This window comes from Hyperolius riggenbachi, chromosome 12, assembly GCF_040937935.1.
Source record: "Hyperolius riggenbachi isolate aHypRig1 chromosome 12, aHypRig1.pri, whole genome shotgun sequence".
Classification (NCBI taxonomy): domain Eukaryota; kingdom Metazoa; phylum Chordata; class Amphibia; order Anura; family Hyperoliidae; genus Hyperolius; species Hyperolius riggenbachi.
The window spans coordinates 67,614,721-67,637,252 of record NC_090657.1 but is presented as its reverse complement, the minus strand read 5'-3'; the positions used below and the strand labels follow the sequence as shown (position 1 = coordinate 67,637,252).

Genomic DNA, 22,532 nt, shown 5'->3' with positions numbered 1-22,532 from the left:
TGCTGCTCCTCTGGTCAACTCTCCGCTTGGGATACACCATCTTCTCTTCATCCTGGCCACAGCCGCTGCAGTTTGTATCTCCCGGCATGTATTTCAGCGTGCACATGTGCGCACACACGCACAACACTGCTGAAAGACATCTGCAGCTGCTGTGGCCAGTGTAAAGCAAAGATAGTGACAAGGGATCAGAAGAGCAACACCCTGTGGGTAAGTATCAGTGCTCCCCCAACCCACTAACAGCAGTGTCAGTTTAGAGCCTCCCTTATGGGGAGGTTAATTTAAAAACATTTTTGTTATCAGTGTTTGGTTCCCTTTATAGTGTTAGAGGCAAAGTATCAGCATAGTCAGGCAACTGGCATTGTTTACTAGAGAATGAAGATGGCATTGTAATGCCTGGCAGATCTCCTGCTTTCTTTTCAGCCGCTATGCCCCAATCTGCCACCACCTTCTTCACCCTATGTGGTCCGTCCCCGCTTGAATGAGAGGTTAAGAGCAACACCTGCCCGTCTTTGGTTACACCCAGGCCTTGGAGGTGCAAGGTAAAGCAGCTGAGGTCAAGAAAGCCACAGTATCACCAGATAAACAGGACTATGTAGCTGGGTGATGGAAGAGGCTACACAAGTTATCACAGGAGTAATGAACAAGGAGCAAGATTGCCCAGAGCAACCACAGCTTTGGGCTTCCAATACCGCCACAATAAACAAGACACAATTGCTGCTCAGTGCGACGCTGAGCTTCTGATCTGCGTAACAAGACAAATGACAGACAGACAGACAGGCTGGCTGTTTAGTGAACAAGAGACCTTGGTTGCTCAGGGCGATGACGCCTGAGCCTATGACAGCGATCGGCTGTCATAGGCTTCAGCCAATGAGAGCTGATTGCTCTCTTGCATCCCTGGGGGACAGCGCTGCCTTAGATCGCAGCGCTGTACTATGTAAATAGATTGGGTTTCGCCGTCTAACAGTCTCCTAGCGGGGATCGCCACTGGGAGACTGACGACAGAGCTGAGCCCCGTCATCCAATCGGAGATGCGCACGCATCAGCGCGCGCAATCTCCTGCAAATCCCCACCTCAGGACTTTACCATGATCAGTGTTAGGGGGTCCTGGTCTGCCGCCGCATTCACGCCCATCGGCGTGACGCGGCCGCCAAGAGGTTAATTATGTCTTTCCATCTAACTGCCCTGTGTGTCACATTTTCAGTGTTAGTTCATGGCAAGACATAAGACCTTAGATGAATATGTAACACACCGCTCTGGCAGCTAACTAGTTAAGCCATTGCCTTCTCTAAGCTCTCAGTTGTACAGCATTATAGATTTCTGAGCACTATCTACATACATTGATATGGTAAGCCTTCCTGGTGATGGCGCAATGGCTTATTTCAAAAACATACATGTTTTTATTCCCGCAAGGATTGGTGAGAAAAACAAAATATCCTTTTCTTTTTTTCACAAGCCTCCTTCCTCTCTGAGGCCTTAAAGTTTGCCTCTAAGGTATACTAGGGACGGAGACAACTCCTACGACCTTCAGCTCCAGTAGCGCTGTGATGAAACATGTTGTTTCTCTCACAGAAAAAAAAATCATTGCATTTTACAGCAGAGAGAATCTGGCCTGAGAGGACGTTAAATCGCCAATCATTTTCACTTTGCTTGTTTTACTGCTTGTGCGATCCACGCTGCCTTTTTTTCATCTTCCTTTGAAAATTGCTTTCAGATCTTCATTTTAGCCTCTAAGAGTTCCTCGGGTTTCCAGAAAGAGAAACAGAGCCGTTCATTTCTTTACGTGTTACCAGGTAGGTGTCTATTTCATTATTTTAAAATATCGACTTTAGAGGGACTGTGTTTGGTTAACCTCACGTGCGCCTTCAAGGATTTGCAAAAAAAAGGCTTTTAAGGGGTTTTTTGCTCTGGTGACCTAAAAGCAAATGTGGTTAATACCAGGTGGAAAATGCAAAATGATTGATTCGAGAAAGATGTACTGAAGTGTGAATTTGTTTCAGCTGCACAAAGGCTTTTACTCAAAGCAACACTGGCAGCTGCCCGTTTATATGTGGGCTTTTAGTACTATGAGTTGTTTCAATGTATACCAAATGGCAGATGTCCTAATGCTCTGGTATTTTCAGATTGCCCTAAAATAACGCAAAATAATTTACAAGTCCATTTGTGAGCTTATAGTTCATTTTCACTTTCTATTTTTTAGAAGAGAAGCTTAGACATTTTTCCTTTTTATACTGTTTTGTTTATCATTTTATACTATATTGGGCACCTCCTACTTCATTGTCCACATCTGTGCTATCTTCCCCTGATGGGGGGGCCAGACACTAGTGTGGGATGGGCGTTCCCCACACGTGTGGAGGTGGTTGCCATGAGGCAACCTGGGTTTGTGAGTACCTCTTTATTACATACCATTCTTTCCTCCATTACCAAGATCTACTACACCATATTCGGTTCCTGTCCTTCTCGTGTATCTTTTTTCACATCAAGGTCACTCCCTACATTTGTTTTGTATTATTTTTTAATTCATTCACAACGTTGTGCATTCATATTTATTTTCTGATCTACAGCTACAACTCTAAATGATATATTCTCCTTTTCAAATACAAAACAGTGGTGCTAATGAAAGCAGATGTTAGAGCTGTATTTATAAAACCTGTCTGTCACTACAACTGTATCACATTAAAATCATTTGTTGTGTATGATCACTGCAAAAAAATTGTTACCTGTTTTTGAACTGGTTAACCCTTAAATTAGTTAAAGTTCATAAAGCTTATTTTAAGGGAACTGTCAGTTTGTTTTTTTTTGTTTATCCTGATCAACAGTGATGACTGGAACCCACTAGAGCGATTTTTTTTTTTTGAGCGTTTAGGGAGGTTTTCAAAATGGTAGTGATTTCCCTAAATGCTCAGCTACTGTTAATGGATGGGCCAAATTCCACTGGAGCGTTTGCGATTACCAAAATCGCAAATGCAGGACGTGCAGCATTTTTGAGCGTTAGCGTTTCTGCAATGTAAAGTATATAACACTGGCGGTAATCGCTCGTCAAAACCTACAGAAAGCGATTTGCTAGCATTTTTTAATTACTGCACACTGTAAAAAAAGGAAAATTAATTGAAAGGACCAATTAGAATTAAAATTGCTAATCGAAAATTGCTATACAATCGCAACACAATCTCTGACAAAAAGCTTACACTTTTTAAAATTGCTACCAAAATTGCCAGAAAATGCTCATGAAATCGCTTACAAAACGCTCATTAAAAACGCTAGTGATTGCGATAACGATTTGCGATTTGTAGTGGGTTCCAGGCCTGAGCAGATTTAACCACTTGAGGACCACAGTGGTAACCCCCCCCCCCCCCTAAAGACCAAGCTATTTTTTTCATAATTGGCCACTGCAGCTTTAAGGCCAAGCTGCAGGGCTGCACAACACAGCACACTAGTGATCACCCCCCCCCCCCCCCCCTCTTTTCTCCCCACCAACAGAGCTCTCTGTTGGTGGAGTCTGATGCCCCCCGTGTTTATTTTTTTAAATAAATTTTATGTGCTTTTTTAAAAAATATTTTTACTATTTTCTTGTTTATTAATTTTTTTTTTACAATTCCTCCTTCCCCCCCCCCCCCCAGCCGGCCAATCCTAGCGATCGGCTGTCATAGTCTTCTGCCTATGAGAGCCAATCACTCTCTTCTGCCCGAGGGGGACAGCCGTGTGACACGGCTGTCCCCAGTAAAGCGCTGCTGCTGATCGCAGCGCTGTACTATGTGGAAAGATGGCGGTTTAGCCGTCCAACAATCTCCCGAGCGGCGTCGACGCTTGTAGACTGACGGCGGGGCGGAGCTCCATCCCCCCCGAGCAGGAGATGCGTGTGCAGCCTGCATGAGATCTTTTGCAAACTGCAGCCCCAGGCCTTGACGCCAATTGGCGTTAGGCGGTCTTGGGGCTACCGCCGCAGCCAAGCCCAATGGCATGGGGCGGTCGCCTAGAAGGTAAAGAGTATATAATTTTGCTGAACTAAATATGAAATTGTGCCTATGATTATTTTATGAGTAACATTTGCCACCAGCAGGTGGAACCCTGTCACTGTTCAATGCATGTAGTGAGATCAGATTACTTTTACAATGAAAGAATGATGCATCAGCCAATTTACAGACTTGGCTTTTGCGATATATCCATCAAATTTTTGCTATTCTGAAATGTAAAGGAGCACGCCATCTACTGGATACACTAGAAATATAAACAGGTTTATACGTAGCATTTCAGATTGCCTGGCTTAAAAAGGAAAACGAATTTGATTAAGGCTGGGTGCACACTTGGCAGTGCGGGAAACGTAGCATTTTGATGCATATGCGTTTGTGCATTTTTAGTACATTTTACGTGCGTATTCTGTGCGTTTGCGTTTTTCCCGCACATGGGTTTGTTTATGTTTTAATGCGTTTGTGGTTTGCATATACAAAACACATATGCACTTTGTATGCGTTTTTTAATGTGTTTTATGCAAATCCCTAGGAAGTCAACAGGAAGCGGAAATACATCATCAAACTTGTTTTTTTAAGAAAGACGCATACAAAAAATGCATACAAAACGCACTAAAACGCAATACCTCTGCGTCACCATTGACTTTTGTTATGTACGTTTTTAATGCGTTCTTGAAAAATATGGAACAAAACCAGCGTTTTTAAAAACGCACATTGCAGAATGCAAGTTTTTTCATGCGGCCTATTGACTTGCATTACGTGCGTTTTCACTGCATTTTCTGCAATGCTAGCGTTTCTGTCTAGTGTGTTCCCTGCCTAAATCCTTACACTATAATTCAATTTCAAGAAAAATGGGAGTAGCAACATTGAATCACTTTAAAATTTAATTATTTTATCATCCATTATGCCATACATAATTTGCTAATATTTGCAACATGTTTAAAAAAACTAAACCATTTTGAGCATCTTTGGGAGAGTTCAATTTAATGTCAGGGAGAATGAAGCTACTGTATTATAGAAAAAAATATTCTTTGCAATTTTCAGATGTAACATAAAGGAGAGAGCAAATCAGCTCATTGTAAATAATTTTTATCAAAGCATGGTAATGTCTTAAAGTGAACCTCCGGACTAAAAATCTACTCAGCAGAACTGAAAAGGCTTGGTGTATCTTTAACAGTTTCACAGCATCAGAACTTAGTTTTTCTTACCAAAGCATCATTTTTAGCTGCATTTTTAGCTAAGCTCCACCCATCAAAGAAAACTGCCCAGGCTTTTTTCCCCTGATGCTGTGCAAAGCATGATGGGATTTCCTATGTTGTTGTTCACGTTGCTTAGCAACTGGGAGGGTTGATCAGCACACAGGACAGTTGGAACTGTGTCTCATGCTCTCTGTCAACCAAAAAGATGGCTGCCCTCATGAAATCAAACATTTGCCTGTTTTTTTTTAAAACAGGGTGGGTAAGAGATTATATTACCTATCTATTTTAATTAACATAACTAATGTAACTGAATGACAGTATGTTTGTTTAGGCTGAAGTTCCTCTTTAACTAATAACTACCATGCCATATTTATTCACTGTACTTATTTTGTATAGCTTCACAGTGGCTGTGTAAGTTTATTGGTCATGTTTGTCTCACTCTCAGTACTACAATAGTAGTGTGGATGATCTCTTATCTCTGCAGTTGATTTTCAAAATTAAAAGTTGTAAAAATAATGACCTGATACTGTAATTCTCATTATCATATCATAATGTATTGGTGTTTATTTTCTGGTATTAATAAAAAGAATTTGAAACCTTATACAGCACTTAAGTGGAATACAGATCTCTCAGATATATATATATATATATATATATATATATATATATATATATATATATATATATATATTTTTTTTTTTTTTTTTTTTTTTTTACAAATGCGTATATTAAATACAATAATGGAATTATAGAGCAGCAAGTGTAAAAGTCACATGAACATTAAAACTTGGTAAATATTATCTCAAAAATTAGCTTGAGATAAAAATTTTATCTGAAAATAAACTGAAACATCCATTCCCAATATTATTTTGCGTTTTTTAAATAGGAGAAAAAGATCTATAATTAATTATTATTCCCACTACACTGACAGACTACATTACAATAAAGAGTTAAAAAAAAACAGCAGGGTGATTTAATTGTTATTGTTTTTCTACATAACATTAAAGGAGATTTTTAACGGTTGGGAATTAAAGTAAGGTCTAAAAGTCATTGGTTCATTTCAAGCATTTAAACATAAGTAGGGAGTATTTTAATTACCTGCACCTGGTTGGATGTTTGAAGTGCATAAAGCTTAACCTCTTTGCTATGCATTGTACACCTCCATTACGTTGATATCATATAATTATTTCTATGTGATACATACCTTACGATACCTGGCATGCTAATATGGTCAACTTTCTGCACGCTGTACAAATGCCGTTTTATTTCTTTTGACTAGAAGTATCCCTTTGATTAAAGTTTTTACATATTTCTTCTTACTGGAAAAACTGACAAGTAAACATTAAGGATTGACAGAATTTAAGTAAGCTGAAATTATACTGTAAAGAGATCCAAATAATTAATGCACATGTATATGCTAATTTTATGCAAAGCTACACAGCTTGAAAATCTTCACTCCAACATTTCACTGGTCCACTTTCAAGCTGTATAAATGTACATAAAAGTGTAGTTACTGCAACAGTAAGTCTTTTTTTTCTGGGTATTTGTTGGGAAGGAAGGGGGGGGGGTGTTGGCCACCGCAGACATCTCCATGCAATACTTTAAAATATCTAAATGTTTGCATAACTTTATAAAAAGACTAGAATATTTGCATATGTGGTCCTGATTTTTTTTTTAATCATTAATTACTAATTTTTGTTGTAAAATTTTAAGATTTAACAAATAAACTTGGCTTGTGTATGATGTAAGGAAATCAGTTTCATCTCAGACTGTCTGCCAAATGACTACACTTGCTTAATTCTGTAACCAGTTCAAGATGCAGACTATCTCAGTGTGGTAATTCCCTGATTGTAGACCGGTATCTAGAGCAGTAGTGATTAACCTCGTCTAATGAAGACTTTTGTAAACTTTGAAATTACATCAAGTACTGTCAGCAGCTTGACAAATAAGTAAATAAGGTTAAGACAGCAAAATCAGAGAGCTGCATGGTGTTTAGTTCCAGTAGATTTTGATTGTGTAATGCTATTTGGAAGAAGAATGTATACTATGTGACTGTGTCTCCTAAATTCTTGAAAGCATCAGGAGAAGGAGATGGGAGAAGGAAAATATGTAAAGGGATCCTGAACAGACCTCAGTGGAAAATGGAAGGAGCAATTGTTGGCAACCTTTTAAAAATGTCACTGATCCTCTGTTGTTATTACTGTGAGTCCTTGACCCAGATTAGTATGTACTGTCGATCAGTGTTTTCACATCTTCCTCATTCCACTGACTGCTTGATTGTTCCAGACGAGCTGAAGTCATGACTGCCTGGTGACTGGTACTATTCCAAGTTCCTGTAAATTTTGATTCTGTTTTAACTACCACAATATCTACACAAATAAGTATAATTATCGCCCTTTAACCTCCTGAGCGGTATGGACGAGCTCAGCTCGTCCATCACCGCCGGAGGCTGCCGCTCAGGCCCTGCTGGGCCGATTTTCTTCAAATAAAGTGCAGCACACGCAGCCGGCACTTTGCCAGCCGCGTGTGCTGCCTGATCGCCGCCGCTCTGCGGCGATTCACCGCGAGCAGCGGCGAAAGAGGGCCCCCCTAGCCGCCTGAGCCCTGCGCAGCCGGAACAAAAAGTTCCGGCCAGCGCTAAGGGCTGGATCGGAGGCGGCTGACGTCAGGACGTCGGCTGACGTCCATGACGTCACTCCGCTCGTCGCTATGGCGACGATCTAAGCAAAACAAGGAAGGCCGCTCATTGCGGCCTTCCTTGTTTATTCTGGGCGCCGGAGGCGATCGGAAGAACGCCTCCGGAGCGCCCTCTAGTGGGCTTTCATGCAGCCAACTTTCAGTTGGCTGCATGAAATAGTTTTTTTTTAATTAAAAAAAAACCCTCCCGCAGCCTCCCTGGCGATCTCAATAGAACGCCGGGGAGGTTAATAAGCCCTCCAAGTGCTTTAAAAAACATAATGGATCTCCTACATGGGATGTCTACATGCAGAGATTGGGACATTGGGACATTGTCGCTTTGTGTCCAGTGATGATCACAATTGGAATTTTGATTAAACATAATTTTGCTGAATAGATTATTTGTAATTACGAAAAATACACACATTGCGTGAAATTTCATGTAATTAATTACCAGTGTAATTACACACCATTTTTGTAATTGGGATTATGAACTTAATAGCTAATTTGTAATCACAAAAGTTAGGCATAAATTGAGTAAATTATGAAAAAAATTGCGTTATTATGAGCAATAACACATGATTTTTATACAATTATGTGAAATTGTGCCTAATTACAATTTACTGCAAAATTACGCACAATTTTAAAATGGTTGGTAATTGTGAGTTCATGAGAAATTACAGTGCCAAATTATGAAAATATGCAAAATGTAATTAAAATTTTTCCCAAAATTATGCATTAGGATTTCACATCATAATTGCAAATTAACATGTAAAATTACCGATATGCAAACTTTTGGCTCATCGCTACGTGTATCTTCCTCCCCCTACTCCAGTACTCGGGACTCTGAAGACAAACTCCGCAGACAAACGGCTCTGGACTCATGTGTGCGCAGTACTGAGCCGCTTGTCTTTGAATGTACTCAAAGACATGAGTACTTCTGAGGAGACCCGAAGATGTAGTCGGTGGGAAATATAAATGGAGGCCTGGTAATGGAACGAGGGAACGCACAGAAGACCATGAATTCTCGAAGGGATCCAGAGCCGTCCCTCTTTTTAGGTGAGTATGTAACTTCCCCCCAAACACCTGGTGGTTACAGATGTCCTTTATAATAAGCAAAATGTTCAGATGTAAGGTGTCATTAACCTTGACCCTGCCTTTTGGGTCGCTATATAATAGTGCTATCTATGCTTTAAAATGATCTCTCAAACCAAGGTGATCCAGAATTGACATGAGATATGGCCAGGAAACCCTATCAAAGGTTTTCTTAGCATCAGTAGAGAGAAGGAAACCCTCGACCTGTCCCCGTAAGAGCCATTACTGAATTATTTGAGTTTGGTGGTGTTATCCCAGCCTTCCCTCCCAGGACAAAATCATCTATGGATGAAAAGGGTTAGCCTATTGCTCAACATCATCAAAAACACCTTCAAGTCTTTATTCAACAAAGAAATTAGGGAGCAGCTTGAGCAATTTTGTTGGTACATACTCTCTTTGTGAATTAGGGAGATGTGAGCTTCCAGGAGTGAGGGTGAGTGTGCAGTGCACTATTACTGGGAATGTTATTGAAAGTCTTTAATCCCCCTGGTGGTACAATAAATCCGCCAGGGGGCAGCGCAGCCCTTTTTTTTTTTAATTTTTTTAAAGCATGTAGCTAGCCTAGCACTAGCTACATGCTTCCTCCCCTCTCTTCGCTATCCCTCCCACCCCTCCGATCGGCGCCAGCGCTTTTACCCTGCAGGGAATCCCGTTCTGAACGGGATTCCCTGTATGGGCTTCCCCGTCGCCATGGTGATGATCGTGATGATATCACCAACGTCATCAACATCGTGACGTCAGCGGGTGTTCCGATCCACCCCTCAGCGCTGCCTGGCACTGATTGGCCATGCAGCGAAAGGGGTCGGGGGGGGGGGGGCGGCACGCCGCGGTGAATTGGCGGGTAGCGGCGGCGATCGTTATGCACACGCAGCTAGCAAAGTGCTAGCTGCGTATAGCAAGAAAAAAAATTATGTAAATCGGCTCAGCAGGGCCTGAGCGGCACCCTCCGGCGGCTTACCCCGTGTCACACACAGGGTTATCGCCAAGGAGGTTAAAGTATTGGATACAGAATCCACTTGGTCCCGGACACTTGCCTTTCTTCATGTGCTTCAAAGTCAGCAGAATGCATCTTATGAAAATGGCTCTTCTAATGAAATTATTTCTACTAAGGAGAGGGAGGGAAATTTGATCGGTGTCAAAAATTCCTGAAATGTTCTTGTTTTGCTCTCTACGGGGAGCTGGGGGTGGATGTTAAAGCTGCTCATAAAATGTTCTAAAATGCTCTGCTATCTTATTCTACTTATATCTTTCTTCCTTTCTGATCAATCAGCTTTTTAACTTGCAGATCTAGTTTCCAGCCTCTTAAGGCTCGTACCCACATCACGATTTTTTGGGCAATTGTTCTGATGACCGACAACTTTTTGACTGATGAGTGATCGTTTCATTGATCTCCTGATTTGGGTACATGCGCTTGATTAAACGTTCAACATTTTGCAACAAGCAGCGATTACAACCATCACAACGGAATAAACCTTTAAGATCCCTGACCACTCCCGTGCAAAGTACCACAAATGTTTAACCTTTTGTTTTCTTGGTGCTGCTGTGAGGTTCCGCAGTTCATCTTCAGGTAAGTATTCAGATTTAGAACATTCATAAAACAAGCATCTACGTGTGAGTATGGGCGTTTGGACCTTCCAAAACAGAGTCCTTTGTAGGTTCTCTCTAGCTTTTTGTAGAGTCTGTAATCCATATGGTGTAGACTTTGCCTGATACTCTAGCTCCAGATTTTTTATTTTTATTTATTTTTTTTTTTAATTCGTTTTTATTAGGTTTTTCATTTACATACCACCACATCATGCAGATACCACATGCATAGTATTGTAGAGGTATACACAGTGGTAATAAAGAAATACTAACAAAGCACATATAAAATAATACAATTGCTTACAGTGGGATACAATGTTATAATATCACAATACCATAAGTAACTAGTTCCTCTATCAGGGAGAAAAAAAATGCCTTCTATCAACAACAGACGTAAGAAAAAGGTAGTGAATTCAGCTATGTTATGAAAATAAAGTTGTACCTATAATAAGAACTCAATACAAAAGAACCATAAATATAGCCTTTACCAGCTAGCAGTTTTTTAACCTCAGTTATGCATGCTTGAATGAAAGTTTCTGTCTCTTTTTTTTTTTTTTTAGTTGTGAAGCCTTTTTAATGAAGTTGTAGCCTTTTGGGCTTCTTATAATGTCATTAGTTTATTCTCTGAGGAATCATTAAAGCATACCAGAGATCAAAATAACTAAGGATTTGATACTTACCCAGGGCTGATCGCGGCTGAACTGCAGAAGGACGGCGAAGGACTCAGACGAGTTTATGGGGCTGGAGGACGCCCCGGGTAAGTATCAAACCTTTATTTATTTTGATCTCTGGTTCACTTTAAAGGACAACTGAAACAATAGGTATATGGAGATTTTATTTCCTTTTAAGCAATACCAGTTGCCTGGCAGCCTCGCTGGTCTTTTTGACTGCAGAACTGTCTGAATCACACCAGAAACATGCATGGAGCTAATCTTGTCAGATCTGACAATAGTGTCAGAAACACCTGATCTGCTGCATGCTTGTTCAGGGTCTATGGCTAAACGTATTAGAGGGAGAGGATCAGCAGGGCTACCAAGCAACTGGTATTGCTTAAAGGGAAATTTGGCAGAGTCCATATCCCTCTCACTTCTGTTGTCCTTTAAGCTCAAAGTATGATTTGAGGGTTTTTTTGTAACCGTAGCTTCCCTATTTTTAGTAGCAAGTAATTCTGAGGTTAATATCCAGTTCCAAATTTTATTCTTAGATGTACCTCTGTGGATGGTAATACTAAATAGTGCATGATCTGAGGCAATTCCTCTTGCTAGGAGGTCTTTTTGCATGAGACAATGGCCTCAATTCACTAAACTTATCTCTTGTCTTTAATAACGTTTCTAGAGTTGTTACCATGGTGATAAGGCATGTAGTATTCAGGAAACATTTTACCTCAGGCAAGCCTAAAGTTAACTCTTCTGTCTTTAAATTAACTCTCCAATCCTTAAAATAACTCCAGAGTTAAAGACAGGCTGTTAATTAGCTGCATGTGAAAATAACTACAGAGGAGGTAAATTAACTACAGAGGAGGTAAATTAACTACAGAGGAGGTAAATTAACTACAGGAGAGGTAACTTAAGGAATGAAGAGGTAAGATAACTCTCTCGCGTGTGGAGGTAAGTTTTCTCTTGCCTTATTATCTCTAGCATGATCTTAGTGAATTGAGGCCATTGTCAATTCTGCTGTACCTATTGCTGGTGTAGAGCAAAATAAAATGAAAAACATTTGCTAAAAGGATCCATGATATTCCATCTATGCAAAAGAGCTTGTCAACAGCTTGTCAAATTAAGTTTCCTTAAAGTAAATAGAAGCTAAAAGGCTGATATCTGTCTGGTAGTAAGGAGACAATACAGTTTGAGGCTGCATTTCCACTTGTGCGGTGCGGAATCGCCGGGAAATCTCCGCAGACGAAATCGCATGTGGGTGCGATTCTGCATGCGTTTTTCCCACGATTTCGCATGCGATTTCGCATAGGGTAGTAGGTGGGCGATTTTAACCATGTCACTGCCTGTGTAAATTAACATTACCTCCTATGCGAAATCGCGGGGGAAAACGCATGCCAAAACCGCATGCGATTTCCCTATTAAGATACGTTGTATGCGATTCGCTTAGCGGTGTGCGGGGAGCGAATTCTGCCGTGCAGATTTTCCCCGCACACAAAAACGCTCGGCACAACGCACAAGTGGAAACAGGCCCATCCACTTGTATTGGCTGTGCGAATCCGCATGCGGACAACGCATGCAGATTCGCTATAGTGGAAATGAGCCCTGACTGCCGGAAGGTTCAAAGGGTCATTACTTCTGCTTCTTTTTCAGCTTAAAAGGCAGAGATTCTAAACTGCAGCTATAGCAGTCTGATGCAATCTTAAAAAATAAAGCTATAAACTGAAAATAAAAACATGAGACTGTTTCTATACTACTAATGTTCTATTTATAATTCATTCTACAAATGCAGTACATTATCTTATAGGCTTATTTTCACTCCAAAATAAAAATACATATATCCAGGCACATCGCATCTAGTTAGGACATTAAATAAGTTAAGGAAAGGGAGGTGCTGAAGGGGGTGTGGCTAGAAAACAGCAAAAATCTATTAACCCTTCGCACTCTCGCATGCAAATGTTCAAACAAATGCATTCACAGATTCACTCATCCAGGCACCACTGTTATCCCTACAGCTAAGTTAAAAGCCGGGGTCTTAGTTCACAGAAGATATGTGGCTAGGGTCTAATTCAGTGCACTCCCTCCTTCCTCTGTATGTGTTGGTCAGCATGCACACAGCTTATGCTGGTGTATGTGCATGGTGCACATGGATACATTACGTTAGCTCCCTTGTGCGATTGGTAAGATGCACTATCTGTCCCAGGAGAGGACATCAGGATGTGTGCTCCTGATCCATTGATAGGTTTGATGCAATGAATGTGTTTGCATGTCTGCAATATGCATGTTACAGGGCCAGAGTTGGGACACCTATGTTTACCTGGGTACTTCTGCGCAGTATAGGTGACTAAGCATAAGAATGCATTCTTCTGTGAACTAAAACCCCGGCTTTTAACTTAGCTGTAGGGATAACAGTTGTGCCTGGATGAGTGAATCTGTGAATGCATTTGTTTGAACATTTGCATGCGAGAGTGCGAAGGGTTAATAGATTTTTGTTATTTTCACTCCAGGTTCATTTTAAGACAAACTGTGTCCCATTGCTCTTCCGAGAGAAGGGAAGGTAGCTTTCTGTTCCTTTTTTGCTGATAGGAGAGAAGTGGAGCCGGGCCTGTCAACAATACGTTATACTTCTAAGATAACGTGCTGTTTTGAAGTTCTCAAGGCATTTATGATAAAACACAGTTATTCGCAATGAATATTGTAGTAAATATCTCCCATATGGAAACAAAACGTCTAGAGATAAAAAAGGCCTCTATGGATAAATAGAAAGTTTAGAGATAAAATGCCTATATGGTCCTAAAACGGGGGTAGGAGGGGTGGGGGCTGAGGCTGCATTAAGCAATTATAAGGCGTGCAATAAAAGTTGCAAAAAATAAATTATGCTGGCAAAGATTGAAGCTGAAAATCAAATCGCTAGGGATATAAAACGCAAAGAAGTCTTAGAAGTGCATCAACTCCAAAAAAAAAAAAAGGTAGACTGTATTGGACTCCTAAAGGATGAGGGAGGGAACTCAATGGTGGGTGACCAAAGTAGGGGGGAGCTATTGAATGCTTGCTTTGCTTCTGTCTTCACATGGGAAACATCGTTGTTGCAAATTACAGATGCGGAAGGATCCAAGTCTTCCTATTTAAATTTTAATATTAACTATTTAACACAGGAAGAAGTGAAGACTAAATAAATAAAAAATAGATAAGGCACCTGGCCCGGATGGCATGCATCCTCGGGTCCTAGGGAATTAAGTTCAGTTATTGATAAACTCCTTTATCTTTTCTTTTGTGACTCTTTCAACTGGCAGAGTTCTGGTAGATTGGCGTACAGCCCACATTTTCCTATTATTTAAGAAGGGTAAAAAGTCAGATCCAGGAAATTATAAGCCTCTAAGCTTAACCTCAGTTGCGTGAAAAATATTTGAAAGGTTACTGAGAGATGCTATACATGACTTCATAGTAGAAAATAATCTTCTTTCTCAGCATCAGCATGGGTTTACTAAAGACAGGTCCTGTTTGACTAACATGCTTAGCTTTTATGAGGTGGTGAACGCTAATGTGGATATTGGGAATGCAGTGGATGTGATATACTTGGACTTTGCATAAGGCCTTTCATACTGTTCCCCACAACAGTCTGCTGCAGAAGTTAAGGATGCAAGGACTAGGGAAAAGTCTGTGTGCATGGATAGGGAACTGACTAATCGACAGAAAGCAAAGAATTGTGTAACGATTGGTGTCAGCAATAACAAAGTTCTGATTATTTGGTGATCTGCAGTATCACCAATAATGCAGATACTATATCTGATTATATGGTGATCTGCAGAATCACCAATAATACAAATATAGCAACACTGAGAAATATCAAGACCTTAGTCACACTTTATTGTACTAAGTGTAGTGATTGGTGCAAAAAGTAAATACTGGCAGATTTGACTATACCTCACCAGAGGAGCTGGTGGGCACTGTCAGTACAGCGAACACCTCACCAGTGACAAGGGCTCACTGGTGAGTAGAAAGGTCAGACTAATCGAGTCAGTAACAGACAGGCAGATGCAGTACAAAATCGGAAGGCAGAGAAGTAACAGTTAACAGGCAGAGTCGGCAGCAATATCAGAAGGGCTAAAGTACAGAATCACTGAGCAGAGAGAGGTAATGATTTTCAGACAGAGTCGGCAACAAGATCAGATGGGCAAAGGTACAGAATCACTAGAGAGAAAGAATAGTCAGAAACGAGCCAGAGTCATAAACAGGTAATAAACAATATAATGAACAATCCTATCACTGTGTGAAATCCCCAAGTTTCCTCCCGGATCAAAGCACACCGGATCTAACTAAGGTCTGAGCGCTAACACATAGTGATCGCAACAGCAGACAAGTTGCGAATGACTCCTCTGGGCTTAAGAGCCCGACAAGATCCTGAGGCACGCCCCCCTGATGCCAGCCAATCCGCAGCGGCGGGCGCACGGCGAGACGTCAGCCGACCCGCAGTCAGCTGACACGTCTTCTGGCCGCATAAAGATCATGATGGTGTGCGCGCGCACGCGTCAATGCGGCCTTATGTGCAACAGAGAGACCCGTCCTCGGCGTGCTAGACGCCCGAAGCACGGGATCGCTGCAGGGTAGGGAGATGGAGGCAGCTGCGGTGGCGGCGTGGTTCGCCGCAGCTGGCTCTTCAAAAGTTGTTACAAATTGGGGTTAATTGATCATATTCAAAATTGGTGACTGTTAGCAGTGGGGTCCCACAGGGGTCAGTCCTGATCCAGTACTCTTCAATTTATTTATTAATGACGTAGTAGATGAAGGAGAAAGCATTGTTTCTATTTTTTTTTAAATGACACAAAATTGGGCAGAATCATCAACTCTTAGGCCTCTTGCACACCAAGTGATTCCGATTCAAATTCCACTTTTTAATCAGTTTTTACATCCGATTCAGATTCCGATTTTCAGTTTGCTCCCTGCACACTGCAAATCGGAATCTGAATTAGATGTAAAAAATTGATTAAAAAGCAAGCGGAATCTGAATCTGAATCACTTGCAGTGTGCAAGAGGCCTCAGGATGATAGTGACATATTGCAAAAGGATCTGGATAGGATGACTATATGGGCACAAAAATGGCAGATTAAATTCAATATTGAAAAATAAAAAGTCATGCATTTTGATCGTACCAATGGTCTTGCACCATACAAAATAAACGGGATACAGATGGGGACATCAAGCTTGGAGAAGGACTTAGGAGTACTCATCGACACCAAGTTAAATAATCGTATTCAATGCCAAACCACTGCAGCTAAAGCAAATACAATTTTAGGATGCATTAAAAGGGAAATGGCATAATATTTCCCTTGTTTAATTCTCTAGTAAGGCCGCATCTGGAATATGGAATTCAGTTCTGGGCATTACATTGCAGGAAAGAGATTGCAGTTTTAGAGCAGGTGCAGAAACAAGCAACAAAATTGCTACGTGGGATGGAAGGTCTCACTTACCAAGAAAGGTTAGATAAACTGGGTTTTTTTAGTCTAGAGAAAAGACGCCTTAGAGGGGATCTAATTAACATGTATAAATACATCAGAGGGTAATATAAAAGCTTGGTGGATGAGCTTTTTGTCCCTAGGCGTTTGCAAAGCACTAGGGGACATGATCTGCACATCAAAGAAAATGTTTTAGCCATTTATTTAGGAAAGGGCTCTTTACAGGAAATGTGAAATGTATTACCACAGGAAGTTGTTATGGCAAATTCTATATCTGCCTTTAAGGGGGGCTTAGATGCTTTCCTTGCGTTGAAAGAAATACTGTACATGTCTATAATTTCTAGGTACTTCACTTTTTTAAAACCTAACATGTGGCCTTAATCAGTGTGAAGTCCTGCTTTCATCATGTACTAAGGTGATTCTCCACCTGTAAGGGTACAAGCCATTTACTTAGGATAAGAGCTTAACCTTCTTCATACGTTAAAGGCAATCACACATTACTTTATTTTTCTTGCTAAAAAATTGTGCCAACAGCTTTCAATCTTTGACTCAGAACTTAAAGTGAACCCAAGGCAAACCTTGGGTCAAAAAGCACAGCCTTACCTAAACAGAGGGAAGCCTCTAGACTCAGTAGAGGTTTTACATGCTGTCCTTGAGACCTCCGCTGCCACTCATGGACTCCTCAAAGAAATCTGACAAGAGCTTGTTGAACATAAGATCCGGGCAGTCTCCTCTTCATGCATGAGCTGACTCTTCTGGAGGGGCCTGGTGAGTGCAGTTGGCTCAAGGAGAACACAGGAAGCCTATACGGGATCCAGAGGCTTCCCTCTTCTTAAGTAACTAAGTTTGACTTTTTGTTATATAATTTCTTAAAATGGCTGTAGATTGCTATAGATAGATGGATCTTTCACCAAAAACACCCCATCTGCTTGATGTCTTCAGCCTTGATTGTCACACCACAGACTACCAGAATCTTTCATTAGATTTTCCTAACTTGGCCAATGAAACAGTATAGACCATGGACTGTGAACGGCTGGAAGATGAGGTGCTGGGCTTGCTTACAGTTTTTTTTAAATGTTGCTCTCGATATTTGCCTGATGAAGCAGGAACCTAGATCCGAGAAATGCATACTATACGAGTTGTATTTGGAATATTAAAGCTAATTATTTATCTCACTCTTGAGTGATTTCTCTGAGAGGAGGAACGTTCATATCTACCTCTCTTTTTTTAACTGTTTTTAATTATTTTATTTCATTTTTACATTTCTGAAAAGGAAGTGTCTTTCCCATCTGAAACCAAATCTTTTAGGTTAACTGGGCCAAACTGTGGCAATGGTAGAGGCATTACATAGTGAACTCTGCAAAGGTACAGGTTGTTGCAGGAACTGTTCAACATACTCTAAAGAGCTGCAAAAACATGAGCAGCACTATCATGTGCTCTATGCAATGCTATGGCCCATATTAAATTAACCATTCTCCTGAGCTTTCTCTAAGGAGATATTTTCACACCTTACCATAGTTTTAAAACTCCCGCCAAGCAAGAAATTCTGTGTTTTGGATTTAGGGATGGTTGTAATTTCTGATTCCAACGGAATTATACATTCCGAGAAGAGTCTTTCCAATTTCCATGGAATGTGTTTTTTGTTATTTGTGTCAATAAAGTTAGTTAATTGTATTAAATGTGCTATTATGCATAATTCACATTTCTGCACCCGTGGTAAACTGCCACATTCTCTGATTGGCCTAATACATCCGAGTCTTGTGATTGATCTGAAAATTCTGCGGTATTCAAATTTCCACAGTAAAACTTCCTAATGCTCTGATTGGTCCTATGCTTCCAAGTCTTGGGATTTTCTTAAAATGGAAAGCCAATTTCCGATCGGAAATCGGACTTCCATGGATTTCGGAAGCTAGTCCCTATTTATATTACTTTTTATAATTTTTTTTAAAATTGTTAAAGAGGAGCTGTCAGCAATGCTATCTCAGAAAAAAACACATATATATATAAGTAGATAAATACTTGCTCTACTTACATAACATATGTATTGCACTGTCCATGTTTTGATTTTAGTGATTTTTCTACAGTAAAAAAAAATAAAATCTTTCTTAGTATTTCCCATTTTAAGTGTGGCTATTTTGAAGCCAATCCTGATGTAATTTCCTCCCTTACTCTCTTCCTGATTTGCCCGCCCTTCACTATAGACACTGCATTGTCTCAGCATGAGAAATATTGGCCAATCGGAGAGGTGGGAGGGGAAAACAGGAGGGAAAGAGGCTTCAGCCAATCAGGCTGTATTAGTTAAGTCTGAGGGGAATTAGAGAACTAAAAAAGGACAATACAGCACGCCCTGCAACTTCCTTGTTGTGTACCAAATTTTGTGCGTACCAAATAAGTCAGGTAAACTGGGGGATGATCATTTATCAACAGGGGCAGACTGACCATTCGGGCACTCGGGCACGGACCAAGGGCCCGTGGTCAGAGGGGGCCTGCCAGAGCACCCTAAGCAGGAGGGGAGAAGCACAGTGAAAGGAGCGGTGTTCACAGCGTGGGGAAGGGGTGGGGAAGTCTCCCTCACCTTGGGGCCCCCCTCCCGGCTCTCCCCTCCAGTATTTTTAAATCTCGGGGGCTAACAGTGGGCGGAGACTTACCGCCATTCTTCCAGCCACGAGGGACGCTGAAGACCAGACTAGTGCCGCACAGAGTAGAGTGAGAGCATCCCTTGCGACTGGAAGAACGGCGGTAAGTCTCCGCCCGCTGTTAGCCGCAGAGATTTAAAAATACTGGAGGGGAGAGCCAGGAGGGGGGCCCCAAGGTGAGGGAAGGGGGGGGGAGACTTCCTCATGCTGTGCACACTGCCCCCTTCACTGCGCTCCTCCCTTCATGGAGGACACCTATAGACCTAGCTACATACTGGGGACAACTATAGACATGGTTATACTGGGGACACCTATACACCTGGCTACATATGCTGGGAACACCTATAGACTTGGCTGCATATACTGGGGACACCTATACAGTAGATCTGGCTATACTGGGGAAACCTATACACCTTGCTACATATACTGGGAGCACCTATACACCTGGCTACATATGCTGGGAACACCTATAGACTTGGCTGCATATTCTGGGGACACCTATAGACATGGCTATACTGGAGACACCTATACACCTTGCTACATATACTGCGAACACCTATGCACCTGGCTACATATTCTGGGAACACCTATAGACCTGGCTTTCTATATTGGGGACACCCATAGACCTGGCTACCTATTCTGGGGACACCTATAGTCTTGGCTACCAATTCTGGGGACATCTATAGACCTGGTTATCTATTCTGGGGACGCCTCTAGACCTGGATACTTATACTGGTGACACCTATAGACCTGAATACCTGTGCTGGGAACACCAGTACACCTGGTTACTTCCACTGGGGATACCTTTAGACCTGTTACCTATACTGGGGACACCTATTTTGGGGGAACTGCTGCCAGATTAACTATTTTTGGGGTACCGCTGCTGCCAGATTATATGTATTTTTGAGGAACCGCTGCCAGATTGTGTATTTTGGGGGAACCACTGCTGAAGGTTACATGTATTTTGGGTGATCTGCTGCCAGATTATGCATACTTTGGGCAACCGCTGCCAAACCAAATTTATGTGTATATTAGGGAAACTGATTTTGCCAGATTACGTCATTTTGGGGGAACGATTGCCATATTATCTGTATTTTGGAGAAACCTCTGCCAAATGGAGTGGATTTTTGGTGAAATGCTGTCAGATTACATGTGTTTTGGGGGAAAACACTAAGGCAGAGCTCAAAATTCCCTGGCAGACCTTTTACACCACTGCTAAGGTCATGTATATTTTGTCCCACCCATGACCACGCCCACATTCTGTTGCGTGACCACACCCATTTTCCGGCGCGGCGCAGGAGTTTTTTTTATCAGTATGAAATATCTGTTGTCAGTAAATTATTAGATCTTAATCTGTAAAAAAATAACATTAAAAATGTGGGTGACACTGGTACGGGGCCCCATAATCTCCTATTGCCCGGGGGCCCCATGAGTTGTCAGTCCGCCCCTGTTTATCAACAAGAATAGTAATAGTGATTTTAACTTTTGGATTGCCTGGTTAGCATCCTTAATACTTGTTTACCAGATAAAAATAAATAATTGATTTTTGATTTTATGCCCGACAGTTACACTTTAAGTAGAAGCAGTAGAGTGTTGTACGAGTTAGCCTGAAAACTTCTAAACTTCTTGCTTTTAAATTGTTAAGTGTTGAAAAGTTATTTTTAAATAAGATAAAATATAATCTCCTGGGAGACAACACAGGAGAAGAGCTAATTGATAAGGTCTTATATGTTTTGGTGTAAAGTTAAGAAGGTTGGAGGATTACAATCATCCGTGGTAGCACTTTGAACATAAGTGTCATGGCTTTAGAGAGTGTTTGACTCCTGACGGCAGTCTTCTGACCTTCACTTTTGCTGTTAGATGTAGCTACAGGTGTCCAAAAGGAAAAAAAATACAGACAAGGGGGGGGGGAAAGTTAAAAACAGCATAAATCGTTGTGCTTCAATGTTGCTTCCCTTCCCGTTAGCTTTGCAGCTATAAGCATCGTAACACGAGTCCTGCCAAGTCTTTGAACAAGAGACAGCCTCTGCTGTAACAATGCCTGGTGCTTCCCATGTCTAGCAGCCCAGTTACATCCCCTTCTGCACATTATTACTAGAGCTTTTATTTTACCACAGGACTCTACAGAATCGAATTACCCCTGAAGCTAGACCAGCAGTTGAAGTTCATATAACATTTACTAAATTCAGGTAAAGTTCACAGCCGTTTTCTGGGAGCCAATTCTATTTGTTTTGGTTAGTATTTGCATAGTCTTCCTGGTAAATAATTGCAGGGATTTTACATTTAAACTCTCTGCATCGTTTAGTAAATACTTTTCTGCTGATGTCTCTGTAAGAGCTGAAGAAATGCCACTCTACATTCCTGTACTGTCCCTGGAGACCCGGAGAGCTCATTGGATTTTTACAACCATATAAGTGCCTTTTTCATAATAATACCCTTTAAAGCTTTCCATCACCATGCCTGACTTTTCTCATTTCCGCACTCTGTCTCAGTTTTCTTTAGTATTAGCTGGTATTTGACCTTATTATTTTGATTATTACTAAAACAAAATTAAAAAGCAATTCTTCATTGGAATTTACTAACTTTGACTTTTTAGGTTTTTTTTTTAATTGTTCACTTTCTTTCTCTATTACGTTCATTTATTGTATCTATCTGTCATCTATCTATGTATATATATATATATATATATATATATATATATATATATATATATATATATATATATATATATATACATATATATATATATATATATATATATATATAAAAATCTATATTTATTAGCAATGCATGTATATTTGTTTATAATAAAAATTCTCATAAATTATACATGTCATTGATGTATTGTCTTAGTAAGGGAATATCATGTTTATCAATTTGTTACTTTCCTTACTTTTTGGTCTAATATGGTAATTTTTAGGTTAACATATATAAGCTTATTCCTGCTGACATGACTTATTGACCCAGTTTGACATACAAAATTTACCTAACAAATAACTCATGTCACCTGCTTTAAGTTGGCTGTTTTTGCTTATTACAACATTACTCTTAGATGTAAGATGTACAAACCATAACGGGACAAACAAAAATAACATGAGCATAATAAATAAAATGAATGATGTTAATATGTAAGTACACTCTAATAGTTATAAAATATGTATATAATCACTAGTAATAGTAGTTAATTTTACTATGCCTCCTGTTTCTATTTTGTCACTAAAGATATCTGATGTGAATGTTTTATTTCAGTTTAAAAAAAAAACTGATGAAA

The 22,532-nt window shown here is 40.6% G+C and overlaps 1 protein-coding gene across 3 annotated transcripts in view; it reads left to right on the top strand.

Moving 5' to 3' along the window:
• The first annotated feature begins 1,528 nt into the window (after nucleotides 1-1,528).
• Nucleotides 1,529-22,532, top strand: part of LOC137541170 (agouti-signaling protein-like) — an 80,963-nt gene continuing 59,959 nt past the window's right edge. For 2 of the 3 annotated variants that reach the window (XM_068262340.1, XM_068262341.1), the window contains exon 1: nucleotides 21,291-21,450. The gene's annotated coding sequence lies outside the window, so the exon portion shown is untranslated. Of the gene's footprint in view, nucleotides 1,791-21,290; nucleotides 21,451-22,532 lie in introns of those variants that run through there. The other variant, XM_068262339.1, reaches the window with a different exon arrangement.